General features: G+C 36.4%; 1 pseudogene; it reads right to left on the reverse strand.

Moving 5' to 3' along the window:
* Positions 1-19058: 19058 nt before the first annotated feature.
* LOC100685541 lies at positions 19059-20633 on the reverse strand (annotated as a pseudogene).
* Positions 20634-21002: the final 369 nt, after the last annotated feature.

Genomic DNA, 21002 nt, shown 5'->3' on the forward strand with positions numbered 1-21002 from the left:
AAGCAGAGCTTACATGATGCTTTATCAAATTAAGAGCACACTTAACCAATGCATTTTTATAAAACATCGTAAATGTCTAATCAAATCATAACTAAAGAAAAAAGATGTTCCTATTTATTTTCCATTTGCCTTATTGAATTTGTTTAATTCAAAAACATCTGTTTATTCTAAAAGATACCCTACATAAAATAACAGATTTTTGACTTTCCAAATAAAATTTTTTGAAGTGCTCCTTGACTTAAGGGCACTTGTTTAATAATTCTAACCACATGCAAGATTAGTGTGTGTGTGAATGTGTGTGTGTGTGTGTGTGTCTGTGTGTGTGTTGACCTGCAACTCACTGTTCATTAAGATATTTGAAATAAAATCTGGTATCTAGAAACCAAGGACTGTTCTCTGGTTTGGGGAAGGAAGCATTATTAGTGGATCTTGTTTGGGGAGATGTTAATCAGCTGCCTCTCAGTCACTGGCATAGAAATCAAAAGTTGTTTTTTAATTGTTTCTTTTTTTTATTACAGCCAAAATGGCAGGGGAGATTTTCTGATAATCAACAAAACTAGAAAATATCTTGTTTAAATATCCTTGCTTTTTCTTCATAAATGAAATAAACCCCTTTGGGAAATGTGTTGGCTCTTTGGGCATAACTCCTGTCTCTCTCTTGCAGAAGCAACTTTATGTGAAGATGTAGCCAAATTTCCCTCTGAATCCTCAGTGCTTACCAATGGTGGTAGTGACATTTTTCTCCTGGAGGAAATTAAATTTGCCTTTACCTAGCCCTTCAAAAATGATGAGCTTTGCCTCTCAGCAACTGGTTGTCCTGGCAGGACTCCATCCCTGAGATAAGGTGATGTATCACTGTGACACAGAGAATGGGTTTTCAAGAGCTGTCTTCCAAACTGTACAGGGTAGCTTTCCATTGCTGGCCAGGGCTTCTGAGGACTTGTGGATAGAATACAGACAGCATCCTTTTAAGCAGGGAGCTGTTTTCACAGCTGCCTTGTTGACTGAGATGTGCTCCAAATTAAAGCTTTTTTCATTACACTAGAATGTGCCAAGGTGTGAGGACATTGAGGAGAGACAAATCCATATGGCATTGAAACTTCAATTCCTCCCCATTTCGGTGGTCAAGCAAAAAGCGGGCTCAGCATAGCTAAACTAGATTAACAGAAGATCAGACTGGTACCAGCCAGTTTTCCCAAGGTTTCTTCTCACTAATGAGGACACTTCTTTACCCAGGTAACTCCCACTGTTACAGAATTGAATAAATGTGTCCTACTATCCTATTTTCTTTTAAATATGAGGAGCACTATTGGGCAAGATCCATCTGTTGGAGCCCTTTTTCTTGTTGCATTCAGCTCAGCCACACCCAGCCTAAGCACATCCTTGTGTGAAATAATGAGATCTCAGGGGAACTTGTGTATTGTTTTCCCGCTTCTAGGTTTTCCTCACAATAAATTCTGTTTTATATGTATACCCCATGGCACTGTGCTGTGTGTGTCCATACCCACCCCACGTTGCACAACAGCTTGACTCCAAGGCTTGTGAGCATTTTAAATTCATTCTACACATTGGCTTTGCCAGCTACCTAAAAGTAAGTGATGGGTACAAAAATCTCTCAAAACCTCTTGGGATGCTAAGCGAGTGAAATCTACTTCAGGGTATTTGACTTGAACACTCCTTCCTTCTTTTCTCCTTTGATCTTTCTTGAGTTCTTCCCTTTTCTAAGTGGAGGAATGGTAGGGAAGCTGTCAAATTACATTTAGGATTACCATGGGTGAAAGGGGGAAATTATCTGGCTTCCTCTTCTTTGCATTCTAGTCCTGAAAAGAATTACAAAATACAACACACCTAGGAATCTTGCATTATATACACAAAATCAAAGTTATGTTCATTGCTAATTGGGCACTATCTACCTTACTCATAACTATAAAAGATATAATTGATGGTTTCTGCCCTGGGTGGTATTTGATGTCTCCTTCCAGTATTCATAATCTGACCCTTCACGTGCAGTCATTTTGCCTCCATTGGTATCCGCTGGTATCTGAAGCAGATTTCAAACCAGTGAAGAAAATTGATAACCTGCCAGGCAAGTGTGGAAAGACTCTAGCTCGTTATCAACAGTGGGAATTCTGGCCAACAAGAAGGATATTATGGCTGGGAGCTTAGGTCCTCTCTTCAGATGCTTTGTTTTGATTTATTCTGTAAATATGTAGGAATTTTTATTACTTAAGATAAGATAAAGTTTTTACTTCTAGCCCTCTGGTTGCAAAGATAGCTGCTGCTCTGTAAATCAACACAGGATTATCTGCTTTCCCATAGTTTTCACTGAAGACATAGTGGCAACAATTCATCTTAATGTTGTGTACTTTACGTCCGGTTTCCAAAAAAAAAAAAAAAAAAAAAAACACCAACAGAGATATGATATATAGAGAAATAACACAATTAAAGATATGTATATAAAATTCTATATGTTTATCTGATTTGGTTTCTTAATTTTTTTTCTTTCATAAGTAGGCTTTATTTTGAGAACTTGGATGTTTACACAAATAGCTGACAATTGTTTCTAAATGGTTCTTCATATTTTTCCAAACAGAAAATAAGTAAAATGTAAATGTAGAATGCATTATTTCTGTCTTTCACAGCAAGTTCCAATTTTTAAAATTTATTAAAAGTTTAAAATTGTATCTGACCCATATGAGTCAATAATTGTAGGAGACTGATAAGATCTGAATGTCAAGAAACCTACTGGAAGACAATGAGCACAAAAATGGACACCTTCTGGACAGCTAAATCTGAACATGGCTAAGGTTCACAGAAATGGAAATAATTTAAATTCTTGAATAATTTTTCTGCTTCTCCATGTATTTTCTGAATCAATTACAATTTAAATTATTATTGGATGGGATAAAACACTTAATGCTTAAACAAATATGTTGGGTCACATTTATAGTGTGAGAGCAACAAGTCAGTATATAAAACTATGCTTTTGAGGATATTTTTATTAACCTTGGCAACAGAATAGTAGACAAATGCACAGAAGGCAGATTTTTCTCATTGTCTTTCTTTGTTGTAGGCATTGGCTAGCCACTGATTCTTTGCCATTGATCTGCATCTCATAGACAAGGGTATTCTGTTTGGAGTGTTAATATTTTCTATGTAGCATTTAAAATAACTACAGATATTGGCTATGGACTGGCTACAGTATTTGAATTATACACTTGTTTATAAAGTACACACATTGATAAGAAGTAAGGATGCCTAAATATTTACTACACTTTGCATTTTAGTATGAACATATACATTATTCAATTTCAGTTAAACCAGTCTTAGAAATTTAGATATTATGATTCATCAATCTGCCGAAAAAATACAAAACAATAAAGAATAGAAATGAATACATAATTCAAAAGTTCTGAGTAACAGAGAAGCTTGGATAACTAACTCATTTCACTGACAATTTTAACAAAAACTGGCAATACAACTTAAAAAAATTTTTTTTTTGTCCAAGTGCAGCTAAATGTTACAGAGCTGAATATATATTTACTGGTCCCTTGCCCTGAGGGTCTGTATCCCATTCTCATTTCCCTCAGGACAATGAATTCTTACATAATAATAGATTGTATATAGTCTCTGGTATGAACGAACCTCTTATGTATTTGAATAAGCTTTCCATTATTTTATTCTCTTTTGACAAAAATTGAGATGTGACAATCTTTTGAATTCTCAGTATCCAGTTCAATATAGTCAGGCTGAGAATGAAATGGTTATCAAGCAGAGTAGAAAGTTGAACCAATATCCAGAGAATAAGCACTATGTAGGTAAGTAATCTGAGTAATTCAAGTCCTGTAAATACATGTAAATGGTTTATTCCTCTTGAAAGTTTTCAAATAATTATTTTCAACCCTTTGCTTTAACAGTAAAACCATGACTCAATACAGTTTTTGTAACATATTTCTTTCCTCACTTAATAACTTTCTGACAGTCTAAGTTCCCCCTTTGTTACAATGTGAAAACATTTCTTGTCTTTATTGTCTGTTCTTCGTAAATAATAGCAGCCACTTGCCGCTCAGTAAAGATGGTGGAATAAATATTATACATGCTTACATATACACAGAGAAGACAAAGGGTAGATACGAGCTCATGTTGATAGCATAAATATATATTTCATAAATCACAAACATTTATATATTGATAGAAAAGGAAATTACATTTTGCTATTTTTTACATATTTTGCTATTTTGACAGACTATGTTTGTTGATTATAAATGACAGAAATTCAACTGTTGCCTTAAACCAGATCTTCCTGATGAAATACAGGATGTATGAAATTAAAACATCAATGAAGAAATGCAAATATTATTTTTTACTAAAAAGCATGTATAACTTTAACCAATAGCGTTTTCTTCCAAAAAAGCACTGCAGTTGATAGACATGCAAACACAACTGTGAATTGTGAATTCCATAAATCTTCATGTTTGACACAGTTGAAATTCAAGGCAGGACAATATGCCAACTTATTTCTGTATTTAAACAAAGGAATAGTGAGCACTAAAGTATACGGTTACTATTCAGAAGACACAAAACATTCATGATGAATCAGACTCCCCCCGTCTTGAGGAGGATCTTGGCCATGTGCAAAACAGTAGAAATTCAACACAACGTGGTAGAAGTCAAATGCTTAAACCTTAGAAGATTAAAAAGTTAAGAGATTATGGAATCTCCATATGACAACACAGCAGCTAACACAAAATCATGCATTAAAGGACGTTAAAATTACGTAAAAGTATTTCCACTATAATACCATTATAGTAACACAAAACTGTATGCCCAGTGTGAGCCCAGTTCTATTAGATAGGTAGGAAAATAAGCAGAGAAAAGAGGGAGGGAAGAAGAGAAAAGGGAAGGAAGAAGAAAAAAAGGAATGAAAAGGGAAGAAAAATAGGAGAGAAAAAAAAAGCAGAGAGAAAGAAAAGAGGCAGCTGGAAAGAAGGAAGCAATGTTAGCAGTGTTTATAACTGAATTGTGAACTTACATGTATTTTTATTTATTCTTTGTACTTTATTGTCTTTATAAATAATGCATAACATTATTACAAAAGTAAATTAAATAATAAATTCTAGACAAATATTGTTTACAATCCATTTTCCAAACAAAATCTGTAGTTTCTGTTTTTTATCTCTTGTCCTTTTCCATATGAATATTTAATTTTTACATATATAAAAAAATTAGAAAGGGAGCTTTACATTCCTCATTTTTATTTAACATAGAACTTGAGCTTTGTTTTCTCTAAACATTTTTTCTTCTACATGTATCTTTGTATCATTGCCATTGCCACCCCAACCCCACCAAATGACCTACTATGCTAGTACATACTCTTCTGTACCTTTCACTCTCCAGACAGGTACAGTTATGAAGTATACATGATTTCTTGACTTATCTTCATGTTTTTATTCACCTCACATACCTCACTTTTTATGAACATTATTCCAAACCAAAAGATATAGATTTAATTCATTACATTTAATAATCCCAGGAAGTATTTATTTAGTGTCTACTATACACTGGGAACTCTTGTAGCCTTGAGGCTACATATAGCATGAACAAAAGAAGTAAGTTGCTGCCATGATGATGCTTATCCTGTCCCACTGTATGAATGAACCATAATTTATTCAGTAATTCTCCTAAACATGGATATTTAACTTGTTTCCAAAATTTTCTTTTTGTTTTGCCTCTACAGCTCTATAATAAACACACTTTTACATACATATTTATGTTCTTATATTCTCTACATCTTATTTTACTGAGGCTTTGTATTATTTCCTGGTTCAGAAACACCAATTATCATTATTTTTAAGGAATACAATATGCAAAGTGTCCTAGAGCTATGAAGAATATGCCATGGGAATTCAAAGGAGGAAACCAAAATAAATGGACAGCTTTTGAAGTTATTTAGTTCTCATCTGCAGATGGCATCATATGCAGGAATTTATTGTCACTGAAAATAGACAGTGTATCATACCTGAAGCTGATAGTATCCACCTGGCACATGAAGAGGGCTAAGAAACTGCCATGAGGACAGAATGATAAAGTAGGAGCACCTACAAAACTCAAATGATTAAATAAAGTAAGTGCTTTAAATATATATATATGGTATTTGGAGTTACAATGTCATTTCCTTACACTGTAGTATATGAGTTGGGTAATAGTGGAAAGATACCATTCCCCTCTATCAAAAAAGCATATGTGTCCATTGCACCATTTTAATTGTTCCTTAAGTGGTTTTAAACGTGACTATCAGAGAGAAGGGGAGAGAGATTGGTGCATTTTCCTTACTGAGTGCCAAATACTTTATCAGTCCTTTTAATTTTGTCATTCCTTTAAAAATTACCTATTCTATTCTTATGATACTGTTGTAATCACTGTCATGATTTACAGGTAAGGAAACAAAATCACAAAAGCTACTGGCTAAAAGCAACAGAGATCTATAATTAAAAGTGTAGGAGGGGGGATCCCTGGGTGGCTCAGCGGTTTAGCGCCTGCCTTCTGCCCAGGGAGCCATCCTGGAGTCTCGGGATCGAGTCCCACGTCGGGCTCCCGGCATGGAGCCTGCTTCTCCCTCCTCCTGTGTCTCTGCCTCTCTCTCTCTCTCTCTCTCTCTCTCTCTCTGTCTATCATAAAATTAAAAAAAAAAAAAAACTTAAAAGTGTAGGAGGATCCCTGTGTGGCTCAGCAGTTTAATGCCTGCCTTCACACCCAGGGTGCCATCCTGGAGTTCCGGAATCGAGTCCCACGTCGGGCTCCCTGCATGGAGCCTGCTTCTCCCTCTGCCTGTATCTCTGCCTCTCTCTCTTTGTCTCTCATGAATAAACAAATAAAAATCTTTAAAAAAAAATGTAATTCTAGCTCCTGTACTACTACATGTACTGGGAAACTACATGTACTGGGAAACTTTCCCCCATTGGGGACAATTAACACAAATAATTCCCCAGTTAAAGAAATAATATGGTGCATGGCACTGTGAAGAACCATGCACATTTGTTCTTTGGAAAGTTGTGACTATGTCTTATATATAAACCTTACTACCTCGTTCATTGCTTGTGACACATACTAGGTATTCAATTAATATGCACAGGAGCCTACTTTAAACTTCATAGTAAAGCTTTACAATTCCTGGGAATGTGTTTCTTATCCCCACCACTGGAATGTTCACAGTGCAGATTTTTTTTCCTATATAAAATAGATTCATTTTATTTGTTCATTACATAAGGTAACTGCACACATGTGCACACTTGTGTATACCTAGACTAGACCCAGCCCCTTCTGCAAATGTAAAAAGAGGACTAGGCAAGGCTGGTTCTTAAGGCACATGCAACAGAAGGATTCTAGAACCTCTAACCCAAGTTATTGAAAAATAAATCTCTAAAACCTTGGGGAAGACCTTTTGATATTTAGATAAAGATAAATAGGTTGCAGGAGATGAATAGGTGGGATTTGGGCTTTTCTCATTTTCCATGAGCAGAGAAGCATTTGCACTTTATAACACTATCCAAATCCCTAAAATTTGGGAATCTTAAAGTACTCATCAAATCTCTGTAGAGAAAACCCCTTACATTTGTGATGGATACATCCTGAGACCTTTGCAAATCATCACATTCAACAATGCCCCAAAGTACCCCATTTTACTCATGAAATACAACGTATAACAGAAGGAGTGAGCTATCAACAGAGGGAGGTCAGCTAGACTCAATACCAGTCATGTCTAAAATCCAAACCTCATCCTTGACAAGACTATAAAAGCCTTCCTTGCCATTGGTTTTCTTTACCACATGTATTCACGAAAGTGTGCACGTTAAACCCAGAACAGCCACAGGTTTATTGAAGTTCACTCCTTCCTTCCTAAAAGTGATTGGTATTTTGTTGATCCCTGGGGATGTTTAATAGAATCTCCTCAGCATAATACAGATTCTGGCATAGTGATGACAAGTATTACTTGGTTGAACGGACTAGAGTGATCAATAAATTAAAGCATATAATTCAATAAATGTATGGATACTCCCAAAATATCTTAGAAAAAGATGTATCATTTCAGGATAGTGTTTTTTAATTGTTGCCCCAAAATAAGCCTAACAGCTAGAGACAGCTATACATATATGCCTGGTACGTTTTTTTGGTTGATCTAATATTTTCTTTTATTGAGAGGGAGGAGTTGCAGAGTTTAAAAAAGAGAGAGAGACAGAAATTAGGTTTAAAGGTTTGCCTAAAATAATTATTGTAAAATTCATGTAAAGTTTATAATCTACTTCTTAATATAGCTATACTTGTTTTATTATGGTTCCATTTTAAATTATATACAAGTTAAATGATTTAACAATCCGTTGCACACACAAAATGTTTAATTATGATCAACCCTTCAAGGCTTCTAGAAGATGTAATATATTTATAAAGTGGAATGGATACTCATGCTCTAATATTAGGGAATATCTGGCTCTAGAGAGTCGGGATCTATGAAACAATGTTAGAAGTACAGCATTAGCAGTTAAAAGGTAGAAGAGTGAGGATCACCTTTAGCAAAAATGGTGGTGGCCCTCAGCACAAGACTGGGTTAGGAAGGTACTGGCTTGGCTTGGCCATTCTATTTGATAATAGCTTTATCATTTTAAAGGGCAAATGGCTTTGAAAGGCCAATGTGACAAAACCACTGTTAAAAAATGGTCATAGTACAAGAGCTTAGCACCTACAGTCTAAATAAGTATGATATTTAAGGTTAAAATTTCTTAAAATCTCCCACAAATGAACCCATTTCATGTATAATCTTTATCAAGTTCTGAAATGTTCACTGAGTTCTTCTAAGGCAATGCATAATCCTAGGTATAATGGAGGATAGAATAAAATACAAGATATGGCCATTAAGCAGTATTTACTATAGTGTTATAACCAACACAAATTAGAAATGTTGGCCAATAGCAAAATATATATAGTTAAAAACAGAATTAGAAGAGTATCACAAAATGGTACAACACAAGTAACTCTTATTACCCAAATCTACTAGATCTTAAGTTGAGGTAGTAAGAATTCACAAAGTAAAACAAATAGTCCAAAAACAAAATAAATAATCCAAATGAAAGAAAAAGCCCTTATTGGTGAAAAGTCGGAGTTAGGAGAGTCATCAAAACCATATCCTATTTCTATCCATCCCTGTCATCAGTTTTCATCCTCAGATACACTTTTGCCACTCATGAAAGTAAGATGGCAAGGTGAATTAAGAGCTCCAAGTTTAGACATTCACAAATCCAAGTTCAGGGATAATGTAAGTCATCTGTCTTTCAAAAGTCCCATAATTGGGGGTGTCTGGGTGGTTCAGTCAGTCAAGTGCCCAACTCTCAATTTCAGCTCAGATCATGATCTCAGGGTCATGAGATTGAACCCTGCCTCAGGCTCTGTGCTGAGTCTGCAATCTGCTTGAGATTCTCTCCCTCTGGCCCTCCCCCTCTCTCCCTCTCTTAAAAAAAAATCTCATAAATGACTATAAGAAGCTCTGATTAGGTCTTTTACCTATCCCTGGAATAAACATTGGCACCTTAGGATGTGCTGGTCTGATGGGCCAGGTCTGCATCATGTAAGTACCTAGGAACTAGTGGCAGAATCATCCATGAGAATGAAAACTACATCAACTGGAAGTTGAAGAAAATTAATTCCCCAAATAGCATTCTTTTTACTCTTACAGGAAAAAGAAAAGAAGGATTCTGGCCAGGGAAACAAATATTCATGCTTCACATTAAATTTTAGAAAGCCTTGAATGTCAAGAAAGGGAACTATGATTTTTGTCCCACATTTAATAAGAGTCAGGGAGAAGATAGCTACTATAATGAAAGGTGAATTAAAGAGAATGAATAAATAGAAATTGGAAGATTAAATCACAGTGGAATTCACTTTTTTTCACAGTCCACAAAGAGAGAGAGAGAGAGCAGAAGAGAGAGAGGGAGAGATGGGACATTAGGGGGAATAAACATTGTACAAAGGGAAATCATTGACATATCACTCCTGACAGGAGTAAGCCAAAGGTTATAGAGATAGTAAGTCTGGAATAAAATATTAAACTAGTTTCTTCTTATTTGATTTGATTTAGAGGCATGCCAGGCAAAATGATTTATCTTTTGTCCAAAAGCAATAAATCAAATAATTTTAATGGGATAGAAAAATGGAAAAAGGGAGATTCAGAGGAACCAAACAGATATTTGTTAAAATGTGAACTTAAGCAAAAATTCTACCCCAATTGGCTCCTCTCATTATATACTGTCAGGTAGAAAACCAAATCAATGCAACAAAATGAATTTGTGCCATTAAAACTGAACATTAATAAAAAAATAAAATTCAATTAAAAATTAACGTAAAACCAGAAATTAATGGAGAGATAAAATCATCATAGCAAGTCACAAAGAAACCTACTTTTGTAGTGACATAACTTCTACACTGGAAAGGCTTTAGAGGGAAATGAAAAATGAATCGCTGCCAACTTTATGTCAAATAGAGATTGGTTATTTTTCTTTGAGGCTTTTATCATATAAGGAGCTCAGAAATATTTACAATGTATGAGTTAATAAAAGAAAGTGAGAAGATACCCAAAGGAAAAAAACTAAGCGCAACAATACTGCTGACTACTGAATGCCAGCAAACTGTCCAGAGAGCTTTCAGAATTTCTTCATACTCATATCTTTGCTTATATTTTGAAGGTATCAAGGACTTTTCCATGTACTGCCTCTGCCTTACATGACTCTTCCATTCTATCACACAGTTTAAGAATTAATGCCCTAAGTTGAGCATTTCAGTCATTCCCTTGACTGAATATCAATTCAGGAAAGACTTTTCATTTGAACCTCGGCTGTATGGAGGAAAATAGATCATAGACTTAGAAATCTTATGTTAACCTTTGATGAGCATATATTCTTTTTTTTTCTTATTGCATGGTTAAGTGCTAAACTTCCAGATCATTAAAAAATAATAGTAATAGTAACTGTTAAATTCTAAAGAGCATCCACTAAAGTGAGAGTGGGAAAACCAAAAAAATCAAAGGAGTTCCCCAGAAACAAAAAGGGGAGAAGGCTCCAATGACAAAACGAGTCAAACATGTTGAGTGTGTCTAAGAGAATAAATAAGAGCAGAATAATCCTTATAACCAATCACATGAAGATCATTGAGTTTTGATAAAGTAGTCTCAGGAGTGTTTAAGACAAAAGCCAGAATATAAGAAGATTAGGGGTGAATGGAAGTAAAGAATTGGAGACATTTTTCTTTAATTTAATTTTATTTATTTATTTATTTTTTATTTAGAGAGAGTACCATTTCTATAAGTTCAGCTCTAAGCAAAAGCTGAGAAATAATGTAGATGCAAAAGAGGAATGTAGGCTCAAGGGAAGGATTTATTTTGTTTCTTTGAAATTTATTATTGTTTTTGTTATATGGGGGAGGTAAGAACCTTTTTGTATTTATAAATTTCAGAGAGGTTGTACCAAGTGGAAGAAGAAAAGGTGAGCACAATAAGGGAAAGTCTGAGAACTTGGTGGAAAAAAGATATGGAAGGGAATTCAAGATGGTTTCTCTGTTTTCTTCAAAACTTATAAGGAAATCTGATAAGAGGACAGTGAGGAATGGAAAAGAAAGAGAAGAAAGAAGTTAAAAATAACGATATATCTACAAATGGCAAAATCACTATAAATAAAAATAAGGAACCCAGATAGATTCTTTATGAAGAGATAATGATCTATTTTTGGTGCAATAGTTGGCAGTGTCTGAGTGACATCAAGGTAGAGCTAGCCTGTAGGTTCTTAGAAGTAAAACATGGGATCCCTGGGTGGCGCAGCGGTTTAGCGCCTGCCTTTGGCCCAGGGCGCGATCCTGGAGACCTGGGATTGAATCCCACGTCAGGCTCCTGGTGCATGGAGCCTGCTTCTCCCTCTGCCTATGTCTCTGCCTCTCTCTCTCTCTCTCTCTCTCTCTCTCTCTCTCTGTGTGTGTGTGTGACTATCATAAATAAATAAAAAAATAAAATAAAATAAATAAATTGATTTTAAAAAAAAAGTAAAACATGACAATGCAAGAGAATTATCAGGACTAGAGGTCCAGATTTGTGATTATTCAGGCACAAAGAACAGTTGAAGCCAAAGGATTAGATGATACATATAAAGACGTAGGAAAAGGGTAGGAAAATTCACTAAGAACAGAGCCCTTGTAAATTTCTGTAGGAGCAAGAAGTTGATTGGAAGGATAGAGCAGTGGTGCCAGAAAGGTAAAAGACTAGAACTTGCTGTCAGAAAAACCACATAGTGGAGTCCAAAGGCTAAAGAAATGGAGAAGTAAAGCCACCAAGGCATTCCCATTGGCTGTAGAAAGTGAGGGCTCATTTCAAGAAAGTTCTTTCAGTAGATCAATAAGGGTAATGTCCTCAGTCCCCATGGATTAAACAATAAGTAGAATTAAGTAACAGCTATAAACTTCTTTTGAAAACTCTGGCCTCAAAGGAAATGGGAGAGCTAACATAGTAGTTTGAAGACAGCAGAAGCAAGTATTTTAATTAAGTAATTGAAACGAAAGACTTTACCATAATTACATGATAAAGTGCAACATCCAGTGCAAATAGAGAATTTGAAAACACTAGTAAGAGCAGTGATAATTGATAGAATGAGCCTTTCTTCCTTCCCTCCAAAACAATGTTTGATTCCATCATCACTGCAAGGTTCATGCCCTTCCCGCCATATCTGATGCCTCACTGGTGCCTCTGAACTTGCTCAAGCCAGGAGAGACCCAAAATGTATTTGCAAGTGGTTCTTAGCATGATGATTTTCATGTCTCAAGTCTCATTTCAAATGTTTTCTTCTCTGAAAGATCTTTTCTGATAATACTCTCTGAAGCTGTCTGCCCAGGAATCATACCCTATCACAGAGTATCATCTGTTTACTTCATAGAACTTATCAAAATAGGAAACTATCCTGCTTTCTTGGTTATCTCTAAGCTCCATGAGAGGGAATTTGTTCCATTCAGCAATGTAATTTCCTTACTTGGCATTATAATACACAATAACTCAACATTTGTAGAAGAGATCAGCAAATAAAGGTAGCAGATTGAGACTTAGAAAACAAAACAAAGAGTTCCCTTTAGAAATAAAGAGGAACATTTCTTTCCATTAGGTGGTTGAAGAAATTTTGAAGAAACTCAATAAGGTAGGAGGCAAGGTTATTTGCTGTTATACTATCCCAATACTGCCACCGAGCTAACATGCAAAGAACACTTCATATTTGCCAGATACTATGTTCTCAATACTTTACAGCAACATCCCACTTAGTCCTCATCATGGCCAGGGGATGCTCCATTATTCTCCACATTCTACAGCAACTAAGATTCAAAGAGGAGAAGAGATACAGCCATGGTCAGGAGTCAATCAGAACTGAGATCCTGTAGGGTAATTCCATCTCTCCCTTATCCGTGATGAGAGACAACCAAGGGTGAGAAGAATCAGATTGGACCTTGAGACATAAGACAGCAAAATAAAACTTTGCTGCAGTTGCGAAGGAGTGTGAGTTTGGACTCAAGGTTAAGATGAAAGGAAGATTTTAAGTGGCGCTGGTGGAGCAGAGCTAAGGTAGTAAACCTGGGCTATGTTTCCCAGAACTCTTTTTCCTGCATAGTACTGGCCACGAACAGACAAGTTATGCAGATTTGGAAGGCAGGAGAAGAGCATCAGACACATTCTTTGTTGCTCTGGTAGTCAGAGCAGGGCAGGCATGCACACTCAGTTCACACATACCGTTACTGACCTGAGGCTCCCATGGTTGACATGGGAGGCCCTGCCCTTAGTTCTTGAGCACCAGCCATACATTCTTCTCCAAAATCCTGAGCCACTGAATACAGCCCCTGGAACATCAGCTAAGCCTGTAGCTCCTCCCACCATCACTTCTCCTCTAACATTTCCAACTCCTGGGTCAATGCATTTAGCTTTATGACACAGAAAACCAGCCCCTTGTAGGCCCCCTGTAGCACTATGGTTGGAGCCTTTGACAATGGTGAGAGAGAGACTCAGATTCCAGCTATCCTCATTGTTCTGTGCCAATTTGTCCTTGATCCTCACTACTTTTCTTTCACTATTACTGCCTGACCACTTACTCTGCCCGTTTAATTTTGGCAGGAGACACAGAAGTAATAGGCACACACAAATTATGTTGGGGAGGAAGAATTTCCTCTGCCCTTCCAGGTCCATCTAGTTGGAATAAAAATCAAGTTGACATGAAACAGAGTAACAAGAGGAAATCAAATTTACTTTCATCCCTATAGGGAATCCATATATATATATAAAATTCCAAAGACAGTGAGGCAACATTAGGCTTATAAGACTTAAGGACAGGGGAAGGGATGTAAAGATACAAAGGGGAGGAAGACCATGAGCACCAAAGTGAGAAGTTTGGACAGCACAAATAGCCCTATGATGCAGATAAGTTTCTCAGGTAAAGAGGAATATCTGTTAATAGCTCTCTTCTTGGCAGGCAGCCGAGGGGGATTAAAAAGGTTTATTCTGAACCTTTTGAGTTTTGATTTCTTTTAACTCAAAATAATGTTTATGCCAAAATGACCCATCTTGAGGTGGTCTGTTCTTGGCTCCTACACCTGTTTAGTCAGCCCCACAATTGTATATATCAGAGCCCCATAAGGAATCCCTTATATTCTATCACTCCTTGTGTTTTTGTTTCTCAGGTTGAACCCTCAGGGACAAGGAGGGCATGGATGATGTAAGGGAGCATTCATATGAAATGGAGCCACCTGGCCCTAGTGCAATTACCCAACAGTGATTAAAAATATAAATAAATAAATAAATAAATAAATAAATAAATAAATAAAATCAGGAAAGTCCTGTGAGGGGATTAGAAATACAAGAAGAGCTGAAGGACAAAATGAGTTATGGGATTCTGTGTACATTTCTTCATAGCCCTGGGTGGTATAAGCTCCCTCCTTATATCTCACCTTCTCTGAGAAACCCACTCTGGCTTTCTGGACCATGCTAGGTATCTCTGCTATGTGCCACTCTTAGGACCCTCTGTTCATCTCTACTGAAATCCTTATACATTAACCCAATATAACTCAGGTTTCATATTTACTTTTCTGTCCTTTAGCTTACACATCTTCCTTCTCTAGCACCTAATCTAGCACTTTCTATAGGGAGGGAGTAGGAGGGGTATATGTCAATTATATCTCAATAAAACTGGAAAAAGAAAAAGAAGGGGAGAGAGAGAGATTTTTTAATTTTTAAAAATGTTTTGAAAACTTCTCAGTCCTTCCATATCGCTTTGCAGAATATTCTGCATTTATTAGACATTTGATAGATTTTTGTAATACATTAAATATATTTACAAATCAAAATAACAATGGGGCTTTGTTGCTTTGTTACATATTTTACAGCTATCTTTGTAAAATGTATTATTGTTTTTCCAGCATACTCTGATTATAGCACACTTTTTAAAAGTAGTTTGTTATTTTACGAACTTTTTCCTTAAATGTTTCCTTAATTCTCATTGAAAACCAAAGTCAATTATGTGTAACTCATTTAATTAACTTGGCAATGAAAATGAAGTGAATAAACAGTCAGCAGAAAAAAAATGAATATGCTATAAAAAAAAGGATTTAAGTATATATTTTGTACAAAGTAAATATAATAAACTGTGTACATTGATGGGATACATGAAAAGAAAGGCATCTATAAATTTTATTAATGCCTTAAATAAAATTAGGAAATTATCCATCACAGTAAATGGGTTGTACTTACATATATGCTATGACACATAATCACAAGACTTCAAAGTATGGAAATACTATAACTCTAGCTTAGTGACATGAATTTATGGTGATCTCATCTATGAATTTTTAGTAGAGCTAGGCATAAACAAATAGTCTAGGTGATACTTTAATAGTATTCTTATATATTTTATATAACTTTATAAAATCCATATTGTCATGAATTCATTTATTGTTAAATATATATTATTTAGAAACCAAAAATTTAAAATGCACAGTATCTGTTTTTCCCTAACTTAAATGTAGATGCCACTAATAATGTATTCTTAATGTCTGGAGTAACCATAAAACGAGGTGAAAATTGTTGGACCAAATTGAATTTTACCCGCTGATGTAACTTAGAAGAACAAAACAGACGGGTTTACGTGGATGAAAAAAAACGAGGGAGAATATATAATCAAGAGATGATTCCATTAGGTGGATCCCTAAAAAGCATCCAAATAAAAATGAGTAGATATAAAAGAGGACTGATGGAAACTTCTTAGGGTGGTTTCCTGGAGCATTACCTGCAGGTTGTCCTATAGAATGTCCTCTATAACTAGGAAGACAATTCTTTCCTCTGACTAGAAAATTTGTTTCTGACTGGTGACCTAAAGAGAGTGCTCTCCAAGCAAAGTAAATTATTTTCCTGGGAACAATCCACTGTGTATGTAATGGAGCTGTTGAGAGAAAAGTGAGCCATAATAACTCAAATCTACAAAAAGATTCAGAGAAGAAATAATGGGAGCTTCAACTAAGAGCAAAATATATTGAAGCACTTCACTTAGAGAAAAAATAATTCTTAGTTGGCAACTACAGGAGTCTTAATTTAATCTTTTGGCTCCATAGTCAACCACTCACCATAAACAAAATTCTGCCAGTGGATCAGACTTTCCAATTACCCAGAGACCGCAGTAACCTTTTCCACTCAGTAAAGAGGTCTTTTAGGTAAATAGACCTGCACAACTGTTTAAACAAACCTCTATTAGTTACCCACAAAAATAGACCTAAGTGATGAACCTAGATATTAATAAATATTTGAAGGATGAAACTAAAAGGTAATGAATACCAAAGACAATTAATATAAAAGCAAACAGATACTATGTAACAAAAAGAAGAGAATTCAAGATTATAGTATCTTCAGCAAGATCAAGATCATATTGTCTATCTAAAAAAAAAAAAAAAGAGCAGACTATTGTGAAATTGAAGAAGTTGTAGAACCAGAAATAGTTTTTGAAATTAGAGGGGACCCTGAGTGTCTCCGTTGGTTAACCATCTGCCTTCACCTCAGGTCATGATCTCAGGGTCCTGGCATCAAGCCCCACTTTGGGTTCTGTGCTCAGCAAGGAGTCTGCTTCTTCTTCTCTCTTCCTACCGCCCATGTGTGCTCTCTCTCTTTCTCTCTCTCCCAAATAAATAAATAAAATCTTTAAAAAATGAAACTAGAAATACTTTTTGAGGTGAGTTCTTCCAGCTATGATAATATAGTTTGTGGCATATGAGTTCTCCCAATGGAAACAACTAGAAAAATGCTATAAAATATAGAAATGAATCTTTCAGAAAGCACAGAAATGCTGCTAAAGCAGGAAGGATATGAGGGACCAGACTGAAGAAAATGGAAGCTCATTGAGTTGAGCCCAACTCTCTGCACACTGCTTTTCCTTTGGGAGCGTTTACCTACTTTTGGTGCATGGTTGACAAAGAAGAAAACAGACAGCTCCTAAGAGGCAACTAAAATGTTGTCAAGTATTCCAGGGCTTGGAGACAAAAATTAGAATTCAGAAATATGAAGGTAACCATATCTTCTTATAGAACAAAGAAGTTAGCTCAACATTTGACACACATTTTCATTTTGAGGCATTTACTGATTTTTTAAGCTCCACGAGGCAAAATGTTAAAGAGTCATGCCCAAAGTGGCTAAATATCAAAGTAGACTTTATGGCAGCCCTATGGTACTGCACACAGAAAAATCAAAATTCATTATCTACCAAGTAGAGGAATCCCATTAAATACTTCATGTTCACATTTAAAACATCTAGAGAGTTACACTCTCATATTAGAAACAAGACTTGCAAACATGGCCATATATTTTGGTCTTCCCAGTTCTTGACTGGACTCAGGTAATCTATCCATCTGCTACCTGCCAGATAATAGAGTGAATCCTCTCTAAAGGAAGAAAAAAAATCATCCTTAACATTTATAATTTTTACACACACTATCTGACATTAAAAATCACTAGGCATACTGAATGAGTGAATGTAGGTATATGCATATATGCATGCATGCATGAATTAATGAATACAATTGAGGGTAAGAATAAGCACAAATAGAAATACAAGTGATATAGACATTATAGTTATCAAATTTTAATAAAACAACTGTTATTACTTCAAGAAAATAAATGATAAAGGAATTCACTAAGAACCAGACTCTATATGAAAAGATCCAAGTGGAAACCATAAAAGTGAAAACAAAAAAAAAAAATGAAAGAAAGAACTGAATAAATGAATTTACCTGCAAAGAGCAGAAGGAATAATTGAATTGAAATAGAATTCACCAGAAAATCTGTAGACTTGACATGGAAAGCAAAAATAATGGAAGATACATAAAGCAGGTGTGAGACATCTGAGATAGAGTGAACACATTTAACACACATGCCATTTGAGCCTCAGAGGAAGCAGATGAGAAAGAATAATAAAGGTAACAATCGACCAATGGCCTTAATTTTCTAAAACTAATGAAATATATCAACTAACAGATTCATAAGATGCTAGGACCCCAAGCAGAAAAAATAGAGAGTAAATAACAAAAGGCATATCATATTAATACTTAACACTACTTAAAAATAAAGAAGCATTCATTTTTTAAAAATATTTAATTAATTTATTCATTTGAGAGAGAGAAAACAGGGGGAGGGCTAGGGAGAGGGAGAAGTAGAGGGAAAGAATCTCCAGCAAACTTCATGCTGAGCACTGAGCCTGACTAGAGGCTTGATCTCAGTCCCTGAGATCATGACTTGAGCAGAAACCAAGAGCCAGGAGCTGAATGAGCCAAACAGGCACCCCTAAAGAAGCATTCTCTCTCTCTTTTTTTTTTTTTTTTTTTTTCAGAAGAAGGACTGGGTTTATTTTCTGACAGAATCTTTTAATATAAACAAAGATAAAACACATCTCAACACTGCAATCTGCCAGCATGCCTTGGTTTTCACAAGACGTACACTAGACCTTAAGACTAAGTAGGAGTCTTTAAGGAGCATTTGGTTGGGAGAAATAGAAAAAGAAGATTTCAGGTAAGCCCGGGCAAGCCGAGAAGCTGAGATACATTCCTGAACACCAGAGCTGTCCTTGTCTCTTCAGTCCTCATAGGTGTTCTTATTCACTACGTTCCCACTGGAGTCCTCATATCTTCCTCGGTGTCAGGCTGCCATCGCTCTGATGCTTTCTGCAGTTTCAGCTTGGCCTACAAGGAGACAGCATCTTCAATCTGTGTCATGTTGCGAAGTGGGCAGTGTTTGGGATGCCCAAATACCTCATGCCGTGGGCATCACGCCACTCAGCAAAGTGCTGCTGGAAGGCCTTGGGGCCTCAGTATGTGTAATTTCCACAAATCTCACAGTTATAGTTGATGTTTAGACCATGAAGCTTATACAGCCAGGTTTGCCATCCCAGCTGAGGGGCAGGTTTTTGGGATTGTAAATGATCTCATTCTCCTCATCTTCACTTTCACTCTCACTGATCTGCTCTTCCTCTTCTTCTCATTCCTCCCCTGTCCTCTCCTGCTTGCGTTGTACATTTTCATGCATGAGATGCTGCTGTTCCCCAAGAATTTCTACATATTCATAGATCTGGGCTTCTAGGAACGCAATGTCTCTGTTCCTCTCAGTGTCTCACTTGATGCATTTTGACTTGGGATTTTTGGCAAACAGGGAGGTGTCAAGTGACTCCAGGGACTTTCCTTTGGTGCTGAAGAGCCTCTGGGCTCGCTCTTCTAGGGTCCCACTGCACTTCAAGCCTAGAGCTAAGAGTGCAGATTTCAATCTGTCCAGATCCAGGGAGGCCAGCTCCTCCCAAGAAGAATGCAGACAGGTCAAGATGGGCTCCAGCATGGGTCAGAGCACTGCTTATCTCTTTCGGCCATCCAGGAAAAGTACCATTCTCCCACTTCTGCTCAAATTCATTCTGAATCTTCCCAAAAAGTTTGTTCTGATCTTGGAGGGGCTTGACTCGATCTGTGTAATCTTGAAGGTACTCAAGCAGCATCTCCAGGTATCTCTTATATTCAGCATTCTTCCTCTCTTTAGGAATATCAAATAACTGGTCAAAGATGGACAGATAGGTAATATAATCCGGCTTCTCTGAGGCCTTCAGATTAATATATTTGAAGTAACAGTCACGGAGGTCGAGGTAATGATCATATTCCTCTCCATCTGTAAACTCCACCAAGTTTTGTGCCTCTTCACTTGGATTCTCTCGAGCCTTCAGAAGCTCCTCAAATTCCACTGACATTGGCACACAGATCTCATTTGGGTGTTTCCGGTGGAATTCTTTTATTTGCTAGGGTCTACTATAAAATTCAGCAAATTCATTGGGCCCTGAAATGGCATTGAGTTTCTGCTTTTGTAACCCATCCTTATCATCATACAAATTCCACATGTTCCCACTCACTTCCATATACTTATCTTGCATGGTCCGTGTGCGGTGGTCAGAATTGATCTGGTCCCGGAGCATGGACTTCTTAGTGAGCATCTCTTTGGCAATGACATCCATGAGCCATTCCTTTTCCTCATGATACTGCCACTGCTGCTCCAGAATTGTCTCCATTTTTCCTCCGCCATGGCACCCGAGTTCAGGCCACTGACACTGCCAGAAGTGACTCCTCAGAAGCATTCTTTAATACAGACAGAGAAAAAAATAATCTGTGACTTTTTAAAAAGCAACACTAAAGATAAGAACTGACTTTTCAACATAAAAAATGGAAGTCAGAAGATAATAAAATAGCACCTTTATCTGAAAGAAATGACCTGACATTGAAAGAAACCCCAAAATCCATATTCACTAAAATAAGAATGTTTCTAGACAAACAAAGACAATGACAACTTTTCTTCATCAATCTTACTCTACAGGAAAAGCAAAGAAAGGAGGAAAGGAAGGAAGGAAGGAAGGAAGGAAGGAAGGAAGGAAGGAAGGAAG

Source organism: Canis lupus, chromosome 20, assembly GCF_011100685.1.
Source record: "Canis lupus familiaris isolate Mischka breed German Shepherd chromosome 20, alternate assembly UU_Cfam_GSD_1.0, whole genome shotgun sequence".
NCBI lineage: Eukaryota > Metazoa > Chordata > Mammalia > Carnivora > Canidae > Canis > Canis lupus.